Below are 25,417 nucleotides of genomic sequence, written 5' to 3'. Positions count from 1 at the left end.
CTGAGAATATTTGGGATGTGCTGGAACTGTAGACTTACACGGAATGTTTCCAGCTCTTTAGACCACAAAAAATTCAGGCATTTCTGAAGGCAAACGAGGATCTAACTTGATACCAGCAATGGAAACTTGATAAAGTATCCAGTGTGGCATGATGTATATTTTTTTGTACTAAATAAAAATTCCGCATGAATTCACAGGGCTTTTTTTCTTCATCTAATCGTCACTGCTCAGAACCAATTGTGTTACAGTTACCATTCCTATCACGCAAACAGAGAGAGCCATGTCCTCTCGACTCATGAATATTTAGAAGATAAGCAAGGCAGTCGACATTCCTATCCCCCCCAGGAAAGACGATTTCTTCATCAATATGCATTTGAGAGGACTTCTGGAAAAGGCACTTCAAAGTTCATCAAGAATTCTTTTTGTCTTTTTTGTGAATCCTGCATTGCCAAAACATGCAAACGTGCTCTCTCTCTCTTTCTCTGTCTCTTTCCCCTCTTCTTGACGCCTATCAATAAATTATGGCTAAAGGCTTGATGTCTCACTCAGAAGATCTCAGTGTGAGAGAAATGCGAGTCCAGAGACTCCAGTTCTTGAGCTGTGAATTACACGCTTCAACTGCAGCACGCAATTAGCTAGAACTACTGGACTATACTTTTCAGAAATATCTCACAATAAAAAATGCTAATCAGTAATCAGCTTTTGCATATTGTGTCCTCATTAACATGATAATACGAACAAGACACAAACTGATCCGAGACCGTTATCTTTTGTCTGGGTCTAACTGAATATGTAAGTGACCGAATAAAAGGTAAAAATATGAGCTATTTTCCACAGAAGATGCAGTGAAAGTTTGACAAGGTGGAAGGATTTCATTTGGTACTGGAGTGTTGCATGGCCCTGTATATTTTTATAAAACAAGATGCTGGAAAGTTTTGAACAGAAAGGAGAAACCCATCTCCTTCAAGCCAGCAGTAATTAGTCATGTATGACATGAGCGCTTGGGGATGTTGAGCTCCTCAATAGGCTGCTTTAAAAATGTTAATAACTTCACAAATATATGCAAATCAGGTGCAAACAACCTATAATTCCACTTATGGAGGGGCAGCAGAAAAGTAAACTTTCTATCGCATACAAGTGTTCCTAAAGAGAAGAGTCTCTTGGCATATTAATACAAAAGGTCTGAAAGTTTGCTGACTCTGTTGGTTGTGAAAGAGTACATAGACTCAGAAACAAGAGGAAGGTATGATGAATCGGAGGTCACTGTGCTTTATTAGGACCTTGGAAGTTAATAATGCATCATGGCCAGAGTCTCTGATTGATTGCATTGAGAGTCAGGGAAATAATACCAAGCGGGGTCTCTTGTTCCCTCTTCAGGCCCCGCCCGGGGGAGGCCTTTTCTGCACAACACCTGCAACTCTGCCCCCGCCGCTGCTCTGGATGCATAATATACCCATCATTCTCACTCGGGTGAGAAGAGAGCATCGCTGGACTTCATCCAGGAGCTGGTGAAGGACACCAGGAGCATGTGTGTGTGTGCTTGTGTGTGCAAGAGAGGAAGGGAACGTGCTAGCAAACCACCTGAGAGCAAGCCCTATGGCAGTATACCATATACCGCTAAACAGAAATTAAAATGTACTTTATGCTAACACATTGCAGGTATGTGATTTTTGTAATTTTGCTTATTTCTGAGTTTTTATTGTTATTATTTGTTGCTTATTGAAATTTTCATTGATGTGGCTATGAGGCAAGACATTGTGTTGGTTCATGCACAGGTCATTTGTCAGTTTGTGGGCTTCAATTGGGATATGTAAGGGCAATTTTCTTAAAATAGATCCTGCATTTTATCTTGCTTTGAGCCAGAATTACAGTTTTAAAACAAAGTTTTGCCCTCTTTATACCAAAGGGTTTCTTAATATTATTTGTGTGATTTTTTACATTATTCCACAGACTTTCTATACAGAGGTTATATATATATATATATATATATATATATATATATATATATATATATATATATATATATATATATATATATATATATATATATATATAYACACACACACACACACACACACACACACACAYATATATATATATATATATATATATATATATATATATATATATATATATATATATATATATATATACATACATATATATATATATATATACACATTTCAAAAAGTAAAAGTAAATTTACAGAAAATTACAAATTGTTACTGCCTTGCCTTGCATTACTGTAAAAAAACAATAAATAAATAAATAATATAAATAATAAATAAATAAATAAATTATATATATATATATATATATATATATATATATATATATATATATATATATATATATATATATATTTATATATATATTTATATATATATATATATATATATATATATATATATATATATATATATATATATATATATATATATATATATATATATATAATCTTTATGCTCTAATCATATATAATATATTCTTGAATCTGATTGGCTGATGGCCATGCTACACACCCTTCTGCATCACTCCACCCAAATACAGTAACAAGCAGAGGACACTACAGTTTGACAAATGTTGCTGCTGTTGGACAACATAATGCACTTTTTAGGCTTTTTTAAATCAAGAATGCAGTTGTTTGGATTTAAAATATGCAGTTTATTTATAAGGATAGTGCCTTTTTTTAAATATTTATTCCATATTCAGCGCATTGGCCACCATCAGCCTGTCTAAACAGACCAAAGAAAATTTATGTTTTGCCATAAGATGATGACTGAAACCACATAATAAGTCCTTAGAGGGAGAAAACAGCATTTTCTCAGCATCAGTTTCAAACTAAAGTTGAACAAATCATTTTAAGTCAGGTGAGTGACATTCTAAGTCAGTCTCTCTTTTGTATTTTGGAGTGCTATATTTATACCACAGAAACTGGTAGTGTTCTTTGGCTGTTTTGGGGTTAATTATTGAGATCTCCTAATTGCAACAGAGAAATACTGGGAAATCTCTGTAAACTGATGGCACTTCATGCCGTTCAGCCTTATAATCTTAAAATGTGAGCAAAAATTACCCATTTTGTCATCACTTTAGACATTACCCTAGAGAATCATTTAAATACTAGCTGTAAAGTGATGTTGGTGAATGAGCAACAACTCTTTCATTCAAATTCAAATTCACTCTAACACTTCCCAAAAGACATTATAATTGGAACAGCATCTAAGCTTATGCTACTCTTTTTTTTATTCTCCCGAGGTCTCCCTAATCCTAGACCAGGCCGTATCCTGAGCACAGGTGGTGGAGGAGTGAAGCCACTGGTTTGCTTTTTTTGGGACTTGTGGAGCAGTGCATTGATGGATTTGCAGAGTTTGGACTTTCAGCAGTAAAATTTAAACCTCACTGAACTAAACTGAACTGAACTTCAACTAAACTTAAATTTAAAAACTGGTCTGACAGTTTCAATTTACTATAACTTCTTTGTTAAATTGCTTTGAAAATCTACATTGTAAAAGTGCTATAGAAATGAAGATGAATTGAATATAATTAATGGTGATGTATGGGGATTGTTTTTTTTTTTTACAGTTTATTGGATTGTAAATGCAAAATAAAATCTACACAATACATAATGCAACAATATGTGAATATTAAAATAGTTTATTTTTTCTATCCAAAACCAGTGAACTGAATAAAGAAAAATAGTTTTTATCATTTCCATATGCAATGGAATCCCACCAATCTTTGAAGTTTTTTGAAAGCAGGCTGTGATTGCATGCGAGATTATACATGCGATTATACAGGCTGTTGATGTAGTGCTAGTAGAAGTACTGAGTAAATCAAAAAGTAATCAAGTCAAACTCCTTGCACAGGAAATGGCCATGGCTTGACCACACCGTCTGCATTAATAAACACCCTCTTAATGTCAAACGCTCTCAAAGGAGGGTCAGTGAGTCAAGGGCTTTTATGTATGTAGGTGTCCTGGTCTATTATTCAGACCACAGACGGATGATTAAAACAGATGGAATGGATTTAGATAGAGAAAGAAAAGCATATATACTTCAAAGGCAATTACCTCATATCTTATGGTTGAAAGGAACGGCACAGAATTAACTTTTCAATCTAAATACATTCTTACATTTTCATCTCAACATGTGGCAATGACATGGATGTTCATGGCTTAGATTTGCTGTTGTACTAAGATTCTAAAGCACAGTGTGTACTGAACTAAATATTATTTTGCGAGTGTTAAAAAACTTTTATTCATTTTCTTGTCGGCTTAGTCCCTTTATTAATCCGGGGTCGCCACAGCGGAATGAACCGCCAACTTATCCAGCAAGTTTACATGCAGCAGATGCCCTTCCAGTCGCAACCCATCTCTGGGAAACATCCACACACACACATTCACACACACACTACAGACAATTTAGCCTACCCAATTCCCCTGTACCACATGTCTTTGGACTGTGGGGGAAACCGGAGCACCCAGAGGAAACCCACGCGAAGGCATGGAGAACATGCAAACTCCACACAGAAACGCCAACTGAGCCGAGGTTTGAACCAGCGACCCAGCAACCTTCTTTATGTTTTTTACTCTCTTTTCTTCATCTCCTGCATGGTAAGTTGCTTTGATACAACCAACATTATATTAAGCGATAAAGAAATCCAGATGTATTGTAAGAGCATATATTACTTCAATGTTGACAGTAGACTTGTTTGCCAGCTAAATTAAATCCACAGATATAAATTTCAGCTGCGTGGCTACTATAGCGCTTGTTTTTAATACCGATTTTTCATATTTAATCAATACTAACATAGATTCCCATATCTCAAAATCCATCTTTTCTAATATGCTACTTTCAGTTGACACATAAACTTCACTAAATGTTATTTGTAGCTCAGCTGCTATTCAATAATCACAATGCTACACTTTGCTACTTTTAATATAAGGTCACAGCTATCCAATTCTGTTCATTTTTTATCATAAAAGGTAATAAGGACATAAAAGGTTATGTTGAAGGAAACGGTACAAATCAATAAAATGCATCATGTCTCATAATCAAGTTCAATCAAAAATGCTATAGACGAATTACCCTGTTTGTAAACATTCAGGATGCACACGCAGGGAGGTAGTAGAAAAAAACAGGGAGCGCTGGCATTTACAGCGAGGGAAAGATTGACTATATTAATTGAATATATTGATTACATATTATATATATTATTTACATAATGCTTTCAGCATATTATAACAGCTTGCCACCCAGTGATAAGCACAGTGGTTTGGCAAAATTACCGTTAAAGTGAGCAGCGTTCATCTAACAGGTCCATTTGCGATAGCCCCTCCCAATGGATATTGAATAAGATGAAATTATCAAGCAGCTAGTCCCAAATATACAATCTCATTGAAGCTCCAAGTGATTTTACAAGAGAGAAGTTAAAGGTCTTCAAGTCTTTGGATGCCAACATTGTTGTTCTGTGTGGTGATGTGCAAAAAAATATGTTCCATGATTACCAGATTCAACACTATGTAGTGCTAAAAACCGAGGTTCTGAAGACGGAGCTGTACAAGGCCTGGGTAATTAATCATCAACAAGCAAAAAGACTACATTCTGACAGTGAACTACACCTGTACGGCAGGGTATGTGAACTTACACAAAGCGGTAAAGTTGGTTTTATATTTGCACATTCTGACTTTCTCCTTAATAATATAATTTCATAAAAGTATTATTTGCATACTCTAAATAGCGAAATCATTTTAGCAGCCAATGACTATCAAAGTACAACATGTTCACAGTCAAATAAACAGTTTTTCAAGTCACACTTGCAGGTTGTTTCAGACTGAATATTCAAAGTGCCATGGTAAACAATATAGGGAGTGTGTCACAAGTTGTCACTGAATGAATGTGTGAATATAAAACCAACTTTACCTTAATAATAAACATTTAAATAATAAACATTTTATTCTTAGCATTCAGTGTCCGCAGTTTAAATAACCATACGTAGCCAAAGACGTCATTAAAGCCTAAGTTGGCATTAAAGCAGTGGTAAAAGTTAAGTTAAAGTTAAGTTTTTGAATTTGGCATCCTACCGCACAACACGACTTGTTTGCTATTGCAGGCTGTCTTTTTTGACAACCGGGGACCCCTGTGACATCCTGTGTGACGTAGGTTGGTAATTGGTCTATAGTTTCAACCATCTGCCAATAAAGCAAACAACAGTCACCCAATTTACCAAAACATTCAACAGTGATTATATTACATGAAATTGTGTTTGTGGGAAAAGATTTTTCTGCAAGAAAATTGAAGAATATGCTTTCAAATAAACGGATGAATGAATATCTTATAATTTACATAGCTAGTTAGTAATAAAACACTAATATTACATAGTGAAACTGTACCTGACAAGAAAATGTAAAGCTTTTCTCTGATTGAGTGACAGAGAAGTATTGCAGACAAGGTCTGAAATCACCCACAGCCTGTTGTAAAAGCAGGTAGAGAAATAAGAGAAAGAAACATTATGAAAGGGAAAGAAACTGAGTGAATGAAAGTCCTTGAGACTGATATGTACAGATGCCCATGGCACTGGCAATATAAAAAGCAAACATTAATGCACAGCGTCTCATCTTCTACAATATTCCCTCTGTCTCACTCGCAATCTCCTCACTAGCCAATCCACAAACAGAAATGAAAGTCTTAAGAGCACTCGAGTTCAGGAAATTCAAGCTACAGTAAAGTAGCAGTGGATTTTAAGAAAAAGGTTTGAAATGAGTAAGTCAAATTTAAGTGCCATGCAAATTATATTAGCATGTGCTAAACCACTCAATGACATGTAAAAGCACTTTTTCGAAATGACATGTGCTGAATTCTGGGGATGGAAAAGAAGGTAGCTACGACATAACATATTACGTGCTTAGAAACTAATGCCCAAAGTAGCTGCCCTGCGTTTAATCCGTTTGCCAGACTCATCGCCAAGTAATATCACCCAAATAGTTACTCTGGGTATAATCTTCTTTGAATCTATTTCGTTCAATAAGCCACTTCACCACTCAGACTCCATCTTAAGTGGGCAGGCATCACAAATATGATTTACATTAGGTTACTTGGAAGCTGAAAGCTGTGCCTTGTAATGTTCTCAATAATGTTTCAATAGCACCGCTGTGAATGCAGCCATTATTGTAGATCTACTGAATGACACGAGAGTAATGATCAAAGGAGAGATAAATCTCCCATGAGCTTCAATATGAATAAAATTGTCTGTTCATAAGTACCACTACGATATAGTTTTTTTTTTCATTATGTTTACCACTACAGCTCCAGTGATAAACATTATGCCCCCACCCTTTTCAGAGATTATATTATATTATATTATATTATATTATATTATATTATATTATATTATATTATATTATATTATATTATATTATATTATATATAACCAGCTAATCAAGCTCTTACTAGGTATACTAGAAATGTCCAGACAGATGTGTTGAAGCAAGTTGGAACTAAACTATGCAGGACACCGGCCCTCCAGGACCGAGTTTGGACACCCCTGAAATATAGCAAATAAACAAATTTAAATATTATCTCGCTTGCTTTTTAAGCGATGTCGAGCAAATTCTTAAACGCCTATTGGTCATTGTGTTCACGTGCTCAACAGAAAGCGCAGTTATTGGCTCTAAAACTGTCAGCACTGTCACTGATGAGTGATGCGGTTACGCTCTACGTGCAGTTATCACAGCTGATTTGTGATAGATGCAGTGGAGAAAACTTGAGCTCATATCTGAATCCACAAATAATGCTTTAACAGCCAAGAGGAGAGGAAAAGTTACATTACAAACATGCAAGCAGTTCAAAGATCTGAAAAGAAAGAGGGAGATAGAGTTTTAGCTTTTGTTTTCTCCCTAGCAGTGAAGTAGCGGCTGGGTTCTGCTGTATCTTCATCAGTGTCTATGAAAGAAGCAAACTCGCAAGCAGTGAATTGTACACATTTGTCAGCTTTTAAAGTACTTAAAGCATTTTAGGGTTCTTTCACATGTGGTTCAATTGCCAGGAGCAAACCAAAGTTCGATTTTCCACCCTTACCACTTTTTCAGCAGGTTTGTGTTAACAACGTCTTTTTTCCTTCTGATCCCTGGTACACCTGCAACATCAAGTTGCTGTTTTGTGTACAGTTGTTGCTAGGTGATTACCATGAAAGCAAACCGCCAAAAATGGAGATGTTCACATATCACAGTGACTGCTTTTACTGAATCTTTTGGTGTTGTTACCAAAACCGAAATACAGAGAACCACTTGTATCTATCTGTTAAAAAAAAAATAATAATAATTTAAAACGTTCAAAAAAAAAAAAAAAAAATCAAGCAATATCTGCAGTAGCCATTTTGGTAAAGACAACCAGACATTATCACTGTTTGCACTGGGTCAGTCCCACCTGTCACCAAGGTATGTGATACACAGACATACACACGAATGAACATTATGAAAATTAAAGTTCAGTTGGCGGTTCACTGCTGTTATTTGGTATGATTGCATATATATCAGAAGTGAAAAGTACCAGAGTTCGCACAAACCGTAACCCAGACCACCTCTTTTAGGCGAACTCGGGTACGGTTCATGGGTGCGCACCTGAGTTCAAAAGACACATTCATGCTAGCTAACTTATTCACTTACTTTCACCTCCCTTGCCATAGTATTCTACTGCAACATAGCGCATATGAGATACATGACATCACTGCGTAATAACCGGTTATGATCTATTACTGAACCAATGCTGAACTATCCACGTCTGCATCGCGACATATTGAATAAACAATCAAATTTGGCATGCATATACATTATATTATATTATATTATATTATATTATATTATATTATATTATATTATATTATATTATATTATATTCAAATATAAAAACATAAGTAGAAATTATGCATTTGAGTGTCATTCTTTCAGAAATTATGGAAGTTTTTACTTTTATGAGCAAGCCACTTCGTTCAATCAATCAAAAAATGCTAATTCATTTAAGAAAGACAGCTCATATCAAGTACTCTCAAGCATACATTTGCTAATTGATTTTGTAATGAAATAAATAATTATATTCATTAGAGAGCAATTTGAATCTGATTTAGCAACAAAGCATGTGATTGCTTTTATGAGTGATTAATATGAATCATTCACTAAGCCAGTTCATAATCCTGGTTCATTCAGAAACAAAGCAAGTTTTGAAAGAATTATTTAAAAGACTATCTCATAAAGATAATTTCTTCTTTCTGTTGATAAAGCAAAAACACGGGTGATGTAACTGCAATGTAGTGTCTAAAATGCAATTTGCCCAGTATTAACTTCTTGTTTATTGAACTGTTGTATAAAAACAATTTTCTCAGAACAATTTTCTATAGTTACCATTTCTGCTGACACACTATTTTACCTGTGCATTCACTGTAGTGCAATCATAACCACAGCTGGCCTGTCTCCTTCTATAAAAAATTGTATCCGTCTTACCTGGTTTGACTTGCATAACATTGGCTGCTGGTTGGTCAAACATCCTTATATTCAAATCTAATTTGTGCAAACCCTCCAACTGCAGACTTGCCAACCCTGTATGTGGGCAACCTGTCGCAGATACAGCAAATGAATGTCAGTATAGAAAGAGGCAAGCAGCGATTTAGAGTGCCACAATAACTAAACATCAGTAAGCCATACAAAATACAGAATAATTAACTTGTGTTCTCTACCTGGAGGTCTGATACAAATATATTTGGGTGAAATAAATAGGATTAACATATTAACATTTATTAAAAAAAAAAAAAACATTTAAACATGGACCTTCAGCATTCGCTGGGGCGATTTGCAAAGTGTGGCGCGGCTGGGATGAGAATCAGCTCCTCCAAGTCTGAGGCCATGGTGCTCTACCAGAAACAGGTGGCCATCTCCAGGTTGGAGGAAAGTCATTACCCTAGGTGGAGGAGTTCAAGTATCTTTTTGTTGATGAGTGAGGGAAGGATGGAATGTGAGATTGACAGGTAGACTGGTGCAGCGGCAGCAGTAATGCGGTCGATGTACCGGTCCATTGTGGTGAAGAAGGAGTTGAGTCGAAAGGCAAAGCTCTCAATTTACCGCTTAATCTACGCTCCTACTCTCACCTATGGTCATGAGCTATGAGCCAATTGAACAAGAAATGAACAAGATCTCAGATACAAGCAGCCGAAATGAGTTTCCTACGCAGGGTGGCAGGGCATATCCTTATAGATAAGGGGAGGTCCTCTGTTACCCAGGAGGGGCTTAGAGTAGAGCCGCTGCTCCTCCACATCAAGAGAAGTCAGCTGAGGTTTCAGCTGTTTCGGATGCCTCCGGGACGCCTACCTAGGGAGGTGTTCCAGGCATGTTCCACCAAAAGAAGGCCTCGAGGAAGACCCAGTACACGCTGGAGGGACTATGTCTCTTGGCTGGCCTGGAAACGCCTCAGGATCCTCCCGAAGGAACTAGACTAAGTGTCTGGGAAGAGGGAAGTCTGGGGTTCTCCCCTAAGACTGCCCCCATGACCCGGCCCCAGAAAAGCGGTTGAAGATGAATGAATGAATAATTGAAAAGTGAAATGAAAAGTGAAACAGCTCAGAAACTGATCAACATGGTTCTTCAGTTCAAAGCTTGCTTCATGTTCTATAAACAAAGACCCTGTTTACGACTGATATTAGGTTTGCATTGTCAGAAACAATAAAGAAATCATCTATCATTTCTGTTCCACGTATTTAGTATTGTCCACTTCAGTATCAACAATTACTGATTTTTTTTAACAATTCATTTAGGTATATTAGGATTTTTTAACCACTTCATTTTAATTTACCAACTTTACTAATGCAAATATTTTTAATAGTCAAAAACAAAAATATTTAAACAAAATATCTGATCTCTTTTTAATGACTATATTACCCTCTATGCTAAAAAATCTTTCAGAATGGGTTTTAGTGGCTGGGATGCACAAGAAAAAAACAAAAAGCCACTCCGGCGACATCCTTACTTCCTTTTTTTATTTACAATCTCCTCACTGTTGCTATACATGTTCGCATCATGTGTTGTTATTCAGAACTGAAGAGACAAGCGCGAGCATGTGGTTTCCTTCACCATCTTCAATGCACTCTGCACTCGCGTCTCTCATAACTAGGCAACCATCAACCATTTTTCAGAGGATGACAAACAGACAAACCATTGCTGCAGCTCTGATACAAGTTTATGGACAAAAGTAAAAAGCACTGCAGTGCTTGAGTGCGTTATGTTTGTAATTAGTCAACCATTATTACTGATAATTCCAAATAAAGTGAAGCAGATTGGTTAGTTCTACCTACATGAATCATGGTGGGAATGTGGCATTCAGAAAAGTTGAGATGTTTTCAACTAGGTGCACCTGGATAATAAGGATGCGTCTCCATTGGAAATGACAAACTTACACCCTAAGTTTATTGGCATTGCTTCCAAGGCACACACTCAGCAGCCACATTTTAATAAAACTATAGCCTTCATACTGAAACTTCATACCAAACTTTTTTTTTTATTATTATTGATATTGACAATGATGATCGGTCAATAAATACCGACACCGTTTTTAATCGCCCAGCTCTGCTTGCAATCAACAAAAAAAAATTCTTAAAACCAATGTAAAGAGGGCCAAAGGCATCTACATAAATTTACTGGCAAAATTCCATCAAGGTTTATTTTTTAACCATCATGCTGGAGCTTTTAATTGGGATTTCAACTTTAGCAATGAGGTTCACATCCCTTCTAGGTATAATTCACTGGGAAGATTTTTTTTTTTTTTTTTTTTTTTATGCCAGCTGTGTTTAAGTGTTCAAATTGGTCCCAGCTCATTGTGTACCCATAATGAGTCATCCTTTGAAAATGCGGTGTCGATGACCGTAGTCGGAGACTCGTGAAAAGGCCCAGACTGCACACGGGGCGCCATCAGCAGCCAATGCCATTCACTGTGTGTAAGGGATAGGTCAAATCAATAAAGTGTTTCCCCTATTTTCCTGTCAACCTCCATTGTTTGCTCCGCTCTGAAAGCTTGCGAACACACTCACAAAAAGGCTGGCAGCCCTAAGGCAGTAAAAATAGCAGGCTACCTGAGCAGGGAGCAGAGGACGGGAGAAAATTTCTGAGAAGTGGCTGGGAAAGTGACGCCAAGATCAGGCGATTAACACCGCGCAGAGGGCGTAGCGGTGCGAGAGGGGGGCTGGCAAAGGAGGAAAGTGGCACACCTGCTCAAACTCAATCTCCAGCCACAGTGAAAATGATAGTAAGGAGAAGAGAGACTGTGAAACTGTAACAGAGAGAAGGAGAGAGAAAAATCGAGGTAAGGAGGGTAAGGAATGTGTAGATATAGAGTTTGGGACAATCTCTTCCTTTATGAGTATTTAGTACACACTTTCACCAGCATCAATACAATAAATCCTGACTGTGATCTACAAGTGGCTCTAAAATAACATAGAATTGTATTTCAAGAACACTTTCTATTTATGTGATGTCACTGCTGAAACAATAAAAACAATGTGTCTTGCTTTTACATATGATTTCTTATCATGCTGAAAATAGGTTTAAATGAGTATCAAAGTTAAAGCTGAACTCATTGTAAAGCAAACTCTATAACAGGGGTTCCCAAACTTTTCAGCCCACAACCCCCAAAATAACAATTCCAGTTACTCGCAAACCCCCACTATCCTCAGAAGTGGTGATAAAAATATAAATATTGCACATAACGACACACACCAAAAAGCCTACATAAAAACGAGCAAATTGACAACACAATTTAATATTGACCTCATCTAATGAGACTGGTAGGCACTGTGTTCTACAGCAAAAGTCTATTCTTGGTTCAATTTTGGAGGCTGCCACTTGGAGATCATCTTCAATGTTCATTCATGGTGTTTATTTTTAATGTAGACTATGTAAATGGCGTAAAGATATCAAAGTTTAACATTGTGCCATGAATTCAATCTGCTTCAACTGAGGCTATTGCTGTGTTAATATAATAATCACGAAAGAAGTCTCAATCCAAAAGCTGATTGGTTTTTATTTGCACATTGTTTATATATATATATATATATATATATATATATATATATATATATATATATATATATATATATATTTATATTTATATATATATATATTTATATATATATATATATATATATATATATATATATATATATATATATATATTATCATTATTATTATTATTCAATGCTATTTTTAATCTCATCAAAGTTATGGATAAAATGTGGTAATTCTAATGGTTTAATAAAATTTCTTTAATTTTTGGAAATCATCAAGGGACCCTCCTTGTTGTCCCACAACCCCCACTTTGGGAAGCACTGCTCAATAAGATTCAGGCACTCACAATGTACTTTTAGTACAGTTAAACTCCTAACTTCTCTTCTGATTGGTTATAATTTATTTATTTCATGTGGCACAGCTCATAGCTATGTCACATCTGGTGTAGACAGAAAAATTGCTTGTCACTGGAATATTGCCATATTATTCCTGGTTAAGGCGTTGTGTCAGATTGACTTCCTCAAACTCACTGACTCACTCAACCAGGAATAATTCTCTACTTCTCGCACTTTTTTTTCACCATAACCAGGTTTAATAACTCACTTGAAAATGGTGTCATTTTAACCTGTCCCATTTACAGTAAAACTGGATATTACTCTGACCCATTAAACGTAGAACAGAAAGACACAAAGAGCAATAAACCCCCTGTTTCATTGTACAGAAAACCAACTCTTTTTGAGCCTTAAGTAGCTAAAACTGCCTCTGAAACTTAGGTTTAGAAATGCACTAAGGCCCAATCCCAATTCTACCCCTTCCTCTTACCCAATTCCCAATTTTCCTTAGCTTGAAGCTGTAGGGGGTAAGGGGAAGGGTGTAGCCCTTGAAACTGAGATTTTTCAGGACCACACTTGAAACCAAGGGGTATGGAACCTTTCCTGAATACACCATCTACAACGGCAGCATGGCTGCACATATTTTTTTTATTATTGTTTTGCTGTTATGCTTTAAAAAAATAAAATAAAATAAGTTTTGCTTTCTATAATCAATTATAATAACATACAACATACTTATAACATACATATCTGTCACTTGATGACACTTGAATAATACCCTGTCAGAAAAGTCTAGTGGCTGGGAATGAGCCTTTTACAGTGTCCGGTATAATATTAATGATGTTTTCATATGTTTAGTTTAATATGGCCATGATGTAAATGTACAGTACAGTTACAAGCTTATAGTCACATTATATCGTTAGGATAACATATTGTTGCCTTTAGTGATTTCCCAAAGATAAATATAAAGAAAAAGAAAAAAGAAAAGAAAACTGGAATAACTACAGCAGTCGCAACTGTCAATCTCAAATGAAGTAAGAGATCGCGTTGACATATGATGACGTGTGCAGGTGTTGTAGTGCTTTTTTAGTACATTTTTTAGAGGTAAAATTTGAAGCCCTTCCCCTTCACACTCTGTTTCAAGGGCCAAGGAGAATCGGAATGGGAAAGAAATAGAAATGGGATTAAGATTAAGTTATGAGTTGAATGACATTTCGATAACCATAATGATGGTAAATGTTTTACTGCTAATACTCCACAACACATAAATACTGGAGGTAAGAAAGTACATAAAGTTGGTTAAATTGTTTAACTTTTTAATAAATAATAACATCACTAAAATTACTCCAATTAGCCTGAAATTACCTTGTATTTAACATTACATCTGAACTTTAGTCAACATGGACTCATTGCTGCAAGCTTTTCCCCAGGCAGACTGCATGTAATATATGCTCAAAGAAAGCAGTTATCCTCACATATAACACGCACACACACATTGTGCATACAGTAGCTTACCTCTGCCTTATTATATCCCTAGCCATGCTAGAAGTGTGACTGAATCGCTGGCTCCAGTCTGCCGCTAGCGGCCTCTGAAATTGAATTAGTCAGTAAGCAATATTTAAAAAAAAAAAGGGCAAAAGAATCCCCATGGGCGTCCCTTAAAACATTGAGTTAGTCAGAACTTTAATTAAACTTTCAATACACACACATAAAGTGTACTTTAGCTTTGCGTAATTCTGGGACAAGCAGTCTGTGCTAATACAAATTCCATCCGAAAGGTTGTGGTAATATTGAAGTGGGTTATTGTGAGCCTGCAGTCTGCGCAAAGTTAAATATCACCGAAGATTTATCTAATTTGATTCACTTGAGGAAACAAATTCACTGTGGAAAATAGTGAACTTTAAGCCATTAAAAGCTATTTCAAGACAAATAATACAGAATATTGCTGCTTCATGCACAGATTTGTAAAATACAAGGATCTGACAGGCAAAAATAAATAATATATATTGTATTTGATGCAAATCTGTGTTGGGATGCAGAGAGTAAGGAACAATAGTAACATCAACTTATATCATCCATCCATGTTATTACAGGCTAAACAAATTTTGAAAAGTCAAACTGAAAACCTCACAGACTATATTACTCAATGAGTTTAGAGGAGTATCTCATCATTTATGCATCAAAGCATGGTATGGTGCGAAATGCTGCCTGATAGGACCTTCACCGTGCAGCATGAGGTAAAAACTTCTGTCTGTCTGCCTCTCAGATCTTTCTGTTCTCCTACTGTGTGCTGGAGGGGGCAACCAGGAATGTGGCAATTCCTTTCACACTCTTTACGAATATGTTAGCAGACAGAGCAGGGCTCCTGAGGTGAGACAGAGAGACAGGGAAAGCAATGGAGTGACAGACTGGGTGAGTGAGACATGTCAATAGCAGTAGAGGCAAATGTAATCAATGCTGTGTTTAATAAATGCAGTGTAAATATGCTCAATGATACTAATATGCTGAGAGCTGTGTACTCGAGTCAATGACTTGTGACCTGACCTGGACTTGAGTACCCGATTTTGATTAAAGTAGATTTGGGACTTGACTCTAGACTTGACTGGAGACTTGAATGCAAAAACTTGCACTACAATAACTTGGTCACACCTCTGCTTAAAATAAGCAGTGACTTGGCTTGTTTGAGTTTCACAAAAAAATGACTTGACTTGCTCGAGTCTTGAAGGTTAAGACTCAAGACTTACTTGTGACTTTTAAAAACAATGACTTGATCCCACTTCTTCTAATATGTAAATAAAATTTGGGTTTTGAAAATGGCCAAAGTGTCGGTTAGGTGTTTCTATAGAGCCCGCTTAAAAGGATAATCCAGTCTCATCCCAAAAGAAAACGTAACTATTTTATGTTTTGTCAATTTAGTGGTTAATTGAAGTTCAGTCGTATGAAAATGTTGAATTGTTTAGAGACTTAGCACCCAATTGCACCACTAAACCCAATCAACATTGGGGGATAAGCAAATCGTACTAAATTGTATGAATGAGATGCGATTTCATACAAGTTGGTCACCAAATCAAAAGGTTACGAATTGCAGTGAGATAGCATTGGTTAATTTACAAAAAAATAAACAGCACAGTGAGTTTTGCCTGTGTCCTGTGCACTGTACATCACTATACTGTAAATCAGTATGCAATAGGAAGTTCATGCTGTTTGCTAAGGCTGGAAATTAAAGGTAACATTGTTGTAAATATTGTTCAGTTTCTTACACAGACCGGTCATTTAGCTTCATAAGACTTTGTGTTGGGGCAATGCAGTGGTGCAGTAGGTAGTGCTGTCGCCTCACAGCAAGAAGGTCGCTGGTTCGAGCCTTGGCTCAGTCTGCGTTTCTGTGTGGAGTTTGCATGTTCTCCCTGTGTTCGCGTGGGTTTCCTCCGGGTGCTCCGGTTTCCCCCACTGTCCAAAGAAATGTGGTTCAGGTGAATTTGGTAGGCTAAATTGTTCGTAGTGTATGGGTGCAGGTGAATGTGTTTGTGGATGTTTCCCAGAGATGTATTGCAGCTGGAAGGGCATCCGCTGCGTAAAAACGTGCTGGATAAGTTGGCAGTTCATTCTGCTGTGGCGAGCCCGGATTAATAAAGGGACTAAGCCGACAAGAAACTGAATGAATGAGACTTTGTGTTATCAGGAGCAACTTTAATCGTAATTTTGTTTTGCCTACATGTGCTGTTTTGATTTTCTAAGTGATGGTAGCTATTCACCTGAATTTTATGAATCACCAAGGCTAAAAATCTACATCTTAGATGGCCCAAGAGTGAGTATATTAATAGCAAACTTTAATTTTTGTATTTAATTTTAGTCAGAATAACTTGCAATAGCAAATTATAGAACAATCCAATCAATTTCCAGTGTTAGAGAAGTGAAGTTTTAGAACTTGTATAATTACTATGAAGTTAAGGTTACAATGATGGTTTGGTTTCGCATTAGTTGCATGTAATTATGCTTATTTAATTAGGGCTGCACAATGTATATATATATTATATATATAATATATATATATATATACACATACATATACATATACATATACATACACACACACACACACACACACACACACACACACACACACAATTGAAGTCAGAATTATTAGACCCCCTGTTTATTTTTTCCCCAATTTCTGTTTAATGGAGAGCAGCTTTGTTTCAACACAAACAAATAAAAAAAAAATTAATAACTGTTTTTTTTTTATTCACAACAAATAAGACTTTCTCCAAAAGAAATAGTATTATCAGACATGCTGTGAAAATTTTCTTGCTCTGTTAAACATTATTTGGGAAATATTGAAAAAATATTTAACATTATTTTAAACACATCTATAGTTATGTGGTGGCACAGAGTTTGACCTCTTTCTTTACTTCACACAGAAACAGCAACGTGTGCGGCATGACATTACTTTGTTGCAGAGACGCTATCAGTTAAATTCCAGCAAGGTAGAACATGGAAGCAGCTTGAAGTGGAATGCACGAGTATGTCTGGGGTCTGGAGGTATTATAAAGTTGATGACGACAACATTGCCATAGCAAACTGTGAGATGTGTAAACTTGGGATAGCCTGCCGGGTATTTTAAGTTGAGGTGCTATTAGTTTTTATATTAGATTTCTTTATTTATTTACTGTTGCACTAAAGTCCAAAAGTGAAAATTTTATTTTATTTATTACTTGTGTTCAAGCTACCTCACAAAAGCGCTGTTTGTTAATAGAGTTGTTAATTGTTAATACAAGTTGAATTAAATAAAAAATAAGGAACATCTTGGATCTGTTTCTTTGCTCTACTTTATCCTTTTTTAAGTATTACAGAAGTATCTGATCAGGTTTTGTTATTGGTAGATACTTAAAATCAATTGACACAGGCTCTAGGGCAAAAAAACCTGATTGGGACATACCTATTAGGCAGAATTGAAACCAACCGAGGGGTATTTAATAATGTCTTGAGTTCTGCATTTAACAACAGGCAGTCAAGGCTGTCTACTTCTCATATTTTATAGATTTGTCAGATTGGGGTTAGGCTAACCTAAACTATTACACAACTGACTAATACAACATATTTCAAGGTAAAATTCTGAATCTGTGGTGCTATCGAAGCATTGATCCATTTCTTTGAGCATCCTGACACAGCAACACTGAATTTGGGCTACGAATGTGCAAAACCTCATGTTTTTTTAAATCTATTAGTTGTTCATGCAGGAAACCCACCGACTAGTCAATTTTAAAAATATGGATTTTGCACAGCTATATGCCAAAGCACCTTTGCATTCACACATTTTGAATCTGTCCATGCATCTGTGAAAGTGTTTCAACATCCCAAAAATTACACCCTTCACCTATAAAACAAACTTTAATGTAAGATGCAACTGATCCAAGTAGCTGCAGGAATGTTCAAAGTCTGACCTGCAGCAGAAACATGATGGGGTACATGGGTGATCATCCACCTCCAGCAGCGTGCTAGAGCTGCTGTGAAAGAGAGATGAGCATGTGGGTGAGTGGACTGTGTAGCGGTCAGTGATACAGATGGAGAGAGCAGTGTGTGTCCTGGCAGAAGACATATGAATATATGAGCACTTCAACCTACATGTCACAAGTGCATGTGCGCGTGAAACTACGGACACTTCAGCATCCTAGAGATATTTTATAACAACATTAAAACAGCATGATTGTAAGTTTCGTATTTGTCTATCAAGGTCACACAAAAAATTCAGCAGCCTTATATATTTCAGTGTTGGAAATGTGAATTTAATTGTGGCTAAAATAGTTGTGATAATGGTTTTGTAACTGAAGGAGACTTTCACATAGGAGCGAATGCAAATGCAGATTTATTTAACAGAATGGTCAGGCAGGCAACGGTCAACACAGGAGCAATCAGGTTCATACATATAATCCAGAAGTCATCGTCGATGAACAGGCAAATGGTCAAAACCAGAGAAAGGTAAGAAAAACAAAAACAAGGCTAGGAACAGATTACATAAAACACGACAAGAATCAAAGAACATGGCTAGACAAGAATGAAACACTTTGTAAAGTTACAAGTTCATTTGACTAACAAAACAAAGAAAATAACACTGAGCCATGTGTGTGAGCAAATGTGGTGTATAAATAGTCCCTGAGCAGCTTCAGCTGTTAGTATTTGCAATCAGACAGGATCAAAAACCGGTGTGTGTGTGTGTGTGTGTGTGTGTGTGTGTGTGTGTGTGTGTGTGTGTGTGTGTGTGTGTGTGTGTGTGTGTGTGTGCTTGTGTGTGTGTGTGTGTGTGTGCGGTGCATGCTGTGATTTATAGTCAATTTGGTGGCAGAGCTGTAGTTCCCCAGCGATCTGCAGTAGCTAGATCACTGGTGACTGTAACAGATTTTTTTCCATAATCAAAAAGCTCTTCTATACAGTTTTTATTTTAATTTTAGTTATTTTATCCTAATTCAAATCTTAAACTACATGTATTTTGTAGGCAACAAGCTTAAATAGAGGTTTTATAGTTTTATTATTATTATTATTTCTTAAGCAAAAATGGCAAAAAAATACAAATTTTACACAATAATATTTGTAAAAATGACTACATAAACACTTTTTTGTGATAAGAAATAATGGGCTTTTCATTATGTTGTTTAAGAATAGCAACTATTCAACAATAGTCACTAAAGAAGAAGCGAAATTGTACTGTTACTTTTTAAGCCATATTTTTATTTTAAATACATCTAATAAAATAACAAAGATATGTAGTTTACACACTCTTTTTTTTTTCATTCTCTCACTTTCTTTACATTTGTCATTCAGTCCCCGGAGGAGTAAATGTCTGTCCCTAAAGAAAAAGCTTTTTTTGCTGGCATTGCAGTGGCTCGTTTGTTTTGAATTGAAGCTTTTGAATTAATAATTTAAGAGCAATGACTCTCATACATGAATCATTGTCAGGTTAGCATGCATGAGCTATATGTGAGTGCTTGCGAAACTCAATTTAACATCAAATAACCGTCAGCAAAATGAGATCATACAGCGTGGAGGCAGAGGAGTGCCCTCCAAAACCTGATCTCAAAACATCTTTCTATGTTTATTTTCCCTCTTCACAGTTTACCTATCTGCAATCTGAACCATAGATTGTTATAATCTTAAAACATGCCAGTCCCCTCCACTAAAACTGGCATCCTTGGTAAAAGAAAATAAAACAAATAAGGCTGTTTCTTTTATTACTGTCATTATTTTTATTGTTTAACCTTTTAACATGTAGGTCAAACTATTAACAATCTGTTCTCTCAATGAGAACAAATAACTCCAAATACAGTTCAGTTGAAGTATACGCTTTATTTGAAGGTGTTTATTTTAGGGTTGCATGTAATTATCAGTGATGAAAGGTAACAAATACTCAAATGACTGTAATTGAGTAGTTTTTTTTTTTTTCCTCAGGAAGTAACTTGACTGAGTAGTTTAAAAAAAATCTGTAACTTTACTTTTATTTGAGTACCTTTTTTTATTTTTACTTTTTAAATAGACGGTTTTATTCCTTTATTTTTCTTCAACCTGCAGTCACTACTTTAAAAGCTTTTTTTTCTTGGTGATTGGCTAGAATAATCAGTCCCATTTTCTTGTCTAATAAAATCAATCAAATGGCCTTAAATAACTAAATTATTGCGCTGTTAGGTTTTGAAATACATGCACAAATTGCCTGTATTTTGTCAGTGCTGCACAAGCTTAATTTTTGACCCCAACTGCTAGACACTCATAGCTTGTCAAAACTTATAAAACACGTTACCATATTGACTCAGATACATTTTTGCAAATACTTTAACTAACACTTCTTAACATAAAGTCACAATTCCATGACTTATTTGAGACTTTTAGTTAAATATTATTGACATAATGCTTCATGCAATGGCTATGTACGTATTTATTAATAAGAAAAATGTTTGTTTTTAAACAGCATATAGTAAAATACATGACAATATATGTAATGTATAATACAAAATAAAATGTTATTTAGTTGTTTACACAACACCTAGATGAAATTATTTGAGAGCATGTGATTGGCCAAGGACAGAAAAGAGATAAAGAGGCTGTGACAACAACTCTACTCTTAAAGGGCCAAGAAGGGCTAGTTTAGAAAAGAGTCAGGAAAGTGGGCGTGTCCAGCTCTGTTTAGGGGGGAGTGTCAGAAGAAGGAAAGTGCATAAAAATTTGCATAAAATAGGAGTTTCGATTTGAGCACACGCTGATTTTCACAAAGGCAAAACAAACACACAGACGCAGAGGAGAAGACAGTGACTGTGTTTACATGGATATCAGTAATCATATTATTTGACAAATTATTAAACAGTGGACTTTAACTGCAGTTGGGCACTTTTATTCAGGAATTTCATTCATGCCCCTCGTGACAAGATATTTGATCAGAGGAATTGCTGGAAGCATGTATTTTTAATGCAATGTTTGATATCGCACGGCGAATAAGAGAAAAAAAAACAGCATTTCTCGTAAACTTAGATGTACTCACTTGGGTAGCGTCAGAAAGCTGTGTGTATTATTCCTGTCACAAAATGCGGCGAAAATCTTACACAACGGAAATAGTTTGATTGCGGTGCTTACATGTTTACACTCGGAGAGTCGCGTTTACAGTGGATCTTTTAGTCTATAATATTGTAGTGATATTAACCAACAGTAAACTTTATTAACTTAAAAATCATTTAACTAGGGTCCGTCTTTAAACACTGAAAGAGTACTGCTGGCGATACGAACTAACTTTGTCATCTGAATAAACGAACAAAAACACTGATCCCTTACTTCACAAATCTTTAGAGACAGGACAATCAACACCAACTGGAGATGCACCTATCTTAAAAGAGACACCTGCTAGCATTTTGCTTAGACAAGCTTTTCTTTGGGAGAGTGTTTAGTCCTTTAAAAACACTGTTGTAATTCATTGAGCCACTAAACATTGTTCCTATGACTTTTTTACAGGAGGAAAAATGCTAATTACTTTCAAAAACTTCACATATAGTCTGTGTTACTAAATGCAAAGCTGTTTATGAAATCCAGGCATAACACTGTATGACAACATTTCGGATGACTATTCTAGAGCCTACAGCTAATCAATCTTTCAGATTTGGAAGTGCATTCAAGTACTAAAGAAAAATATAAATGATAAATTGTCTTAAATAAAATTAAACAAATACATTTATACAGATGGTATATAAGAATATAATTTCACACAACTAGGAAATTAAGGCCATGTGAATGGTTTGTGAGCACAATTAAGTGCACACAGCATACTATATTATCTGATAATGGTAAGAAATAATTCCAAAAAGCAACTGACTGTGTAAAGCCACATAAAACAAAACAAAAATACAACATATATGCAGAGTTCAGAGGCTAATCAGCTGAAATGAAATGATGGCAATCAGCGAGACCTAGCTGTCACTCAAGTGGCCACGCCCTTAATTATGCAGACTTAATATAACTTAATATAAACTAAACTGATGAGTTATAAAAAAAAAAGTTCACCCTCCTCACAGTTGTCATGAAGGGTAATATTAGCTATCTGAACCAAAATCATTCTTCATACCAGGCTGTAAACACCTTTTTTTCTGCTGTAAAATTCATGGAGCCAAGACAAGCGGAATTTCGATGAATAGCAGTTTCAGTTGCTTCCATATTTGCTTCACGAAAGAGAGCGGGAGATTGCAGCTTGGTCTAAATATAGTTGAGAAGGATGGTTTGAGTGGCCAAAAACCTCTAAGAATCACAGGTGGAGAACTGCAGAAATTACTTAGGACTAAGAGTCAAAGTCATAAAAACTACAATCAATGTCACCTACTGTACATTATTATAAGTTATTAGAATGGCTTTCAAGAAAAAAAAAAGCCTCTACTGTCAACAAGCTCAAGCATCGTCAGTATAATTGGTATTATTTTGAGCTAAAAAACCAATAGGTTGAACAAAACATTTTCTCCCTGGCATTCTTTGCTTATATTAAGCAAGGGTGTCAATAGTAATGGAGACCGCTGTATCCCAAGCAAATAATCAAATCAAGTCATTGAGCAATCATAACCATCTCTCCAATAAAAAGAAAGCAACAGGCAGGGTAGCCCAAATGTGTGCTAAATTATTACATTACATTTGATCAGAGTCTCTGGTGTTTCCCCTCACACCAGAAAAGGTGTGTTTTATGCGGGCGTCTTGCTTTCTTCTCGTTCTGCATGGCTAATGGAAGACACAGATGAGGCTTTGAAAAGGTTTCATGGAAAAGGCTCCCTCTCCTGCTCCCTAGAGAGATAGGACGGCAGAAGAGTCTCTCATCTGCGGTTCCACTTCATTTGAGTCTGTGAATGCAGAGAATGGATACGTAATTGTTCAGAGGCTGCAAAATAATGGAATCACTTTGAAATAAAACACAAAGTTAGACAATGGTAATTTAATTCAACTAGTTTGTATATGTGTGTGTGTGTGTGTGTACTGGTTTTCTCTGAAATCTTTATTGATTGGATGTTAACTCCTCATCCTGGAAGAGCACAGCTTGGTCGGGATGGGAGTTCACTTGTTGTGGTGCACTGCTGTAATAGTTCAACTCCCTACAGAGTGTTCTGGAACTGTATGATGACTATTAAACATGTTTTAAAGGACTGGAAACTTCATTAAATCATTTGGACCATGCAAAAGTGATGTCTCCAGCAAAAGCCAGGAGGAATTGTGGTTGAAGCCATCTTTTGTTTAGGACAGATGGAGAGAGCTTCGTTCTCATGAATTCATAATAATCTGATGCAACAAATATGTATCCCACTGAGATAAATGGTGTGCGGTGGTTTGTTGGACACAGACTTGACAAGCTAGGTAGGCTAAGCTGTTTTAATGATTCTAAAGTTATAATTTATTTATTTATTTTTCTTTTGGCACTTTTCAGTTTAGCTGAATAAATCGGTGTTCGGTTAAAATATAAGCAAATTTATATTTGTATATCTATAGAGTAGACTAGTTTTCGTAATGTGTCATTGAAGCCTGAATTCTGAAATAAGCAGAATTCTTAAATCTAAATTCTGAAATTTCTAAAATACAAACTGATAATTTGAAAATATAACCTGAGAATTTTTGAAGCAATCCTAATTCAGAAACGTGAACCAAGAAATCTAAGATATAAACAAAATTATAATGTATGATCTGGGGATTCCAACATTGAACAGAATTCTGAAATATGAACAGTTCTAAATAGACACTGAGAAATAAAAATGCAAGCAGAATTTTTTTTAAAATATAAAAGGCAAGAATTCTCAAATATAAACAAAGATTCTAAAACATAACCTGGATATTATAAATTCAAAACAGAGCTCTTAAAAATAAACTGACAATTCTTCAAAATTAAATCGAGAGTCCTAAAAGTAACTGGAGAAATTATTGTAAAATATAAACTGAAAAGTATGAATTACAAACAGAAAAAAAAAAGAATCTAAATTCCAGTTAATCATGAGCTTAAAAAACATCCACAATAGAATAGCAAACCTATGAATCACCAACGTAACGAATGCTGGGAAGAAGATCTCTACTGTACACACCTCTTTTCTTCTTTTGTTTAATAGCAAGTTACTCAATTACTGCATATCATCATATAAGGCTGTGCATACATTTCATAATTGTACAGTTAAATGTTTAGCCTTTATTCACTTACGTAAACAAGAATCATATATTGCGGCACGGTGGCTCAGTGGTGAGCACTGTCGCCTCACAGAAATAAGGTGGCTGGTTCAAGTACCAGCTAGCCTAATATAGCCTAAGGTGGACATATAGCGTTTTGCAAAAAAAAAAAAAAGTAATAATAATAATAAAAAGTTATGTTATGCTATGTTGTGTACATTCTGGCCAAATCTAACTCAGAATCTTATTATTATTAATCAATATTTTTATATATTATTCCATATATTTATGATGTATAGTTTTTTTAACCAATTTTAGATGTTTGACAATGTTAAGATTAATATGTTGCATTTTGGCTTGGTTTTTGACTTATTTATGAACTATTTGTGGACAT

General features: G+C 35.7%; 1 long non-coding RNA gene across 2 annotated transcripts in view; it reads right to left on the bottom strand.

Moving 5' to 3' along the window:
• Positions 1–20,805: 20,805 nt before the first annotated feature.
• The window catches only part of LOC103911176 (uncharacterized), a 149,458-nt gene continuing 144,846 nt past the window's right edge, over positions 20,806–25,417 (bottom strand). For both annotated transcript variants that reach the window (XR_012395797.1, XR_011007775.2), the window contains one exon: positions 20,806–23,720. This is a non-coding gene — a long non-coding RNA (uncharacterized lncRNA). The remainder of the gene's footprint in view (positions 23,721–25,417) is intronic.

The sequence above is a fragment of the Danio rerio genome, chromosome 20 (assembly GCF_049306965.1).
Source record: "Danio rerio strain Tuebingen ecotype United States chromosome 20, GRCz12tu, whole genome shotgun sequence".
NCBI lineage: Eukaryota > Metazoa > Chordata > Actinopteri > Cypriniformes > Danionidae > Danio > Danio rerio.
Note: the sequence above shows the minus strand (reverse complement) of the source record. Positions and strands in the feature narration are given on the sequence as shown.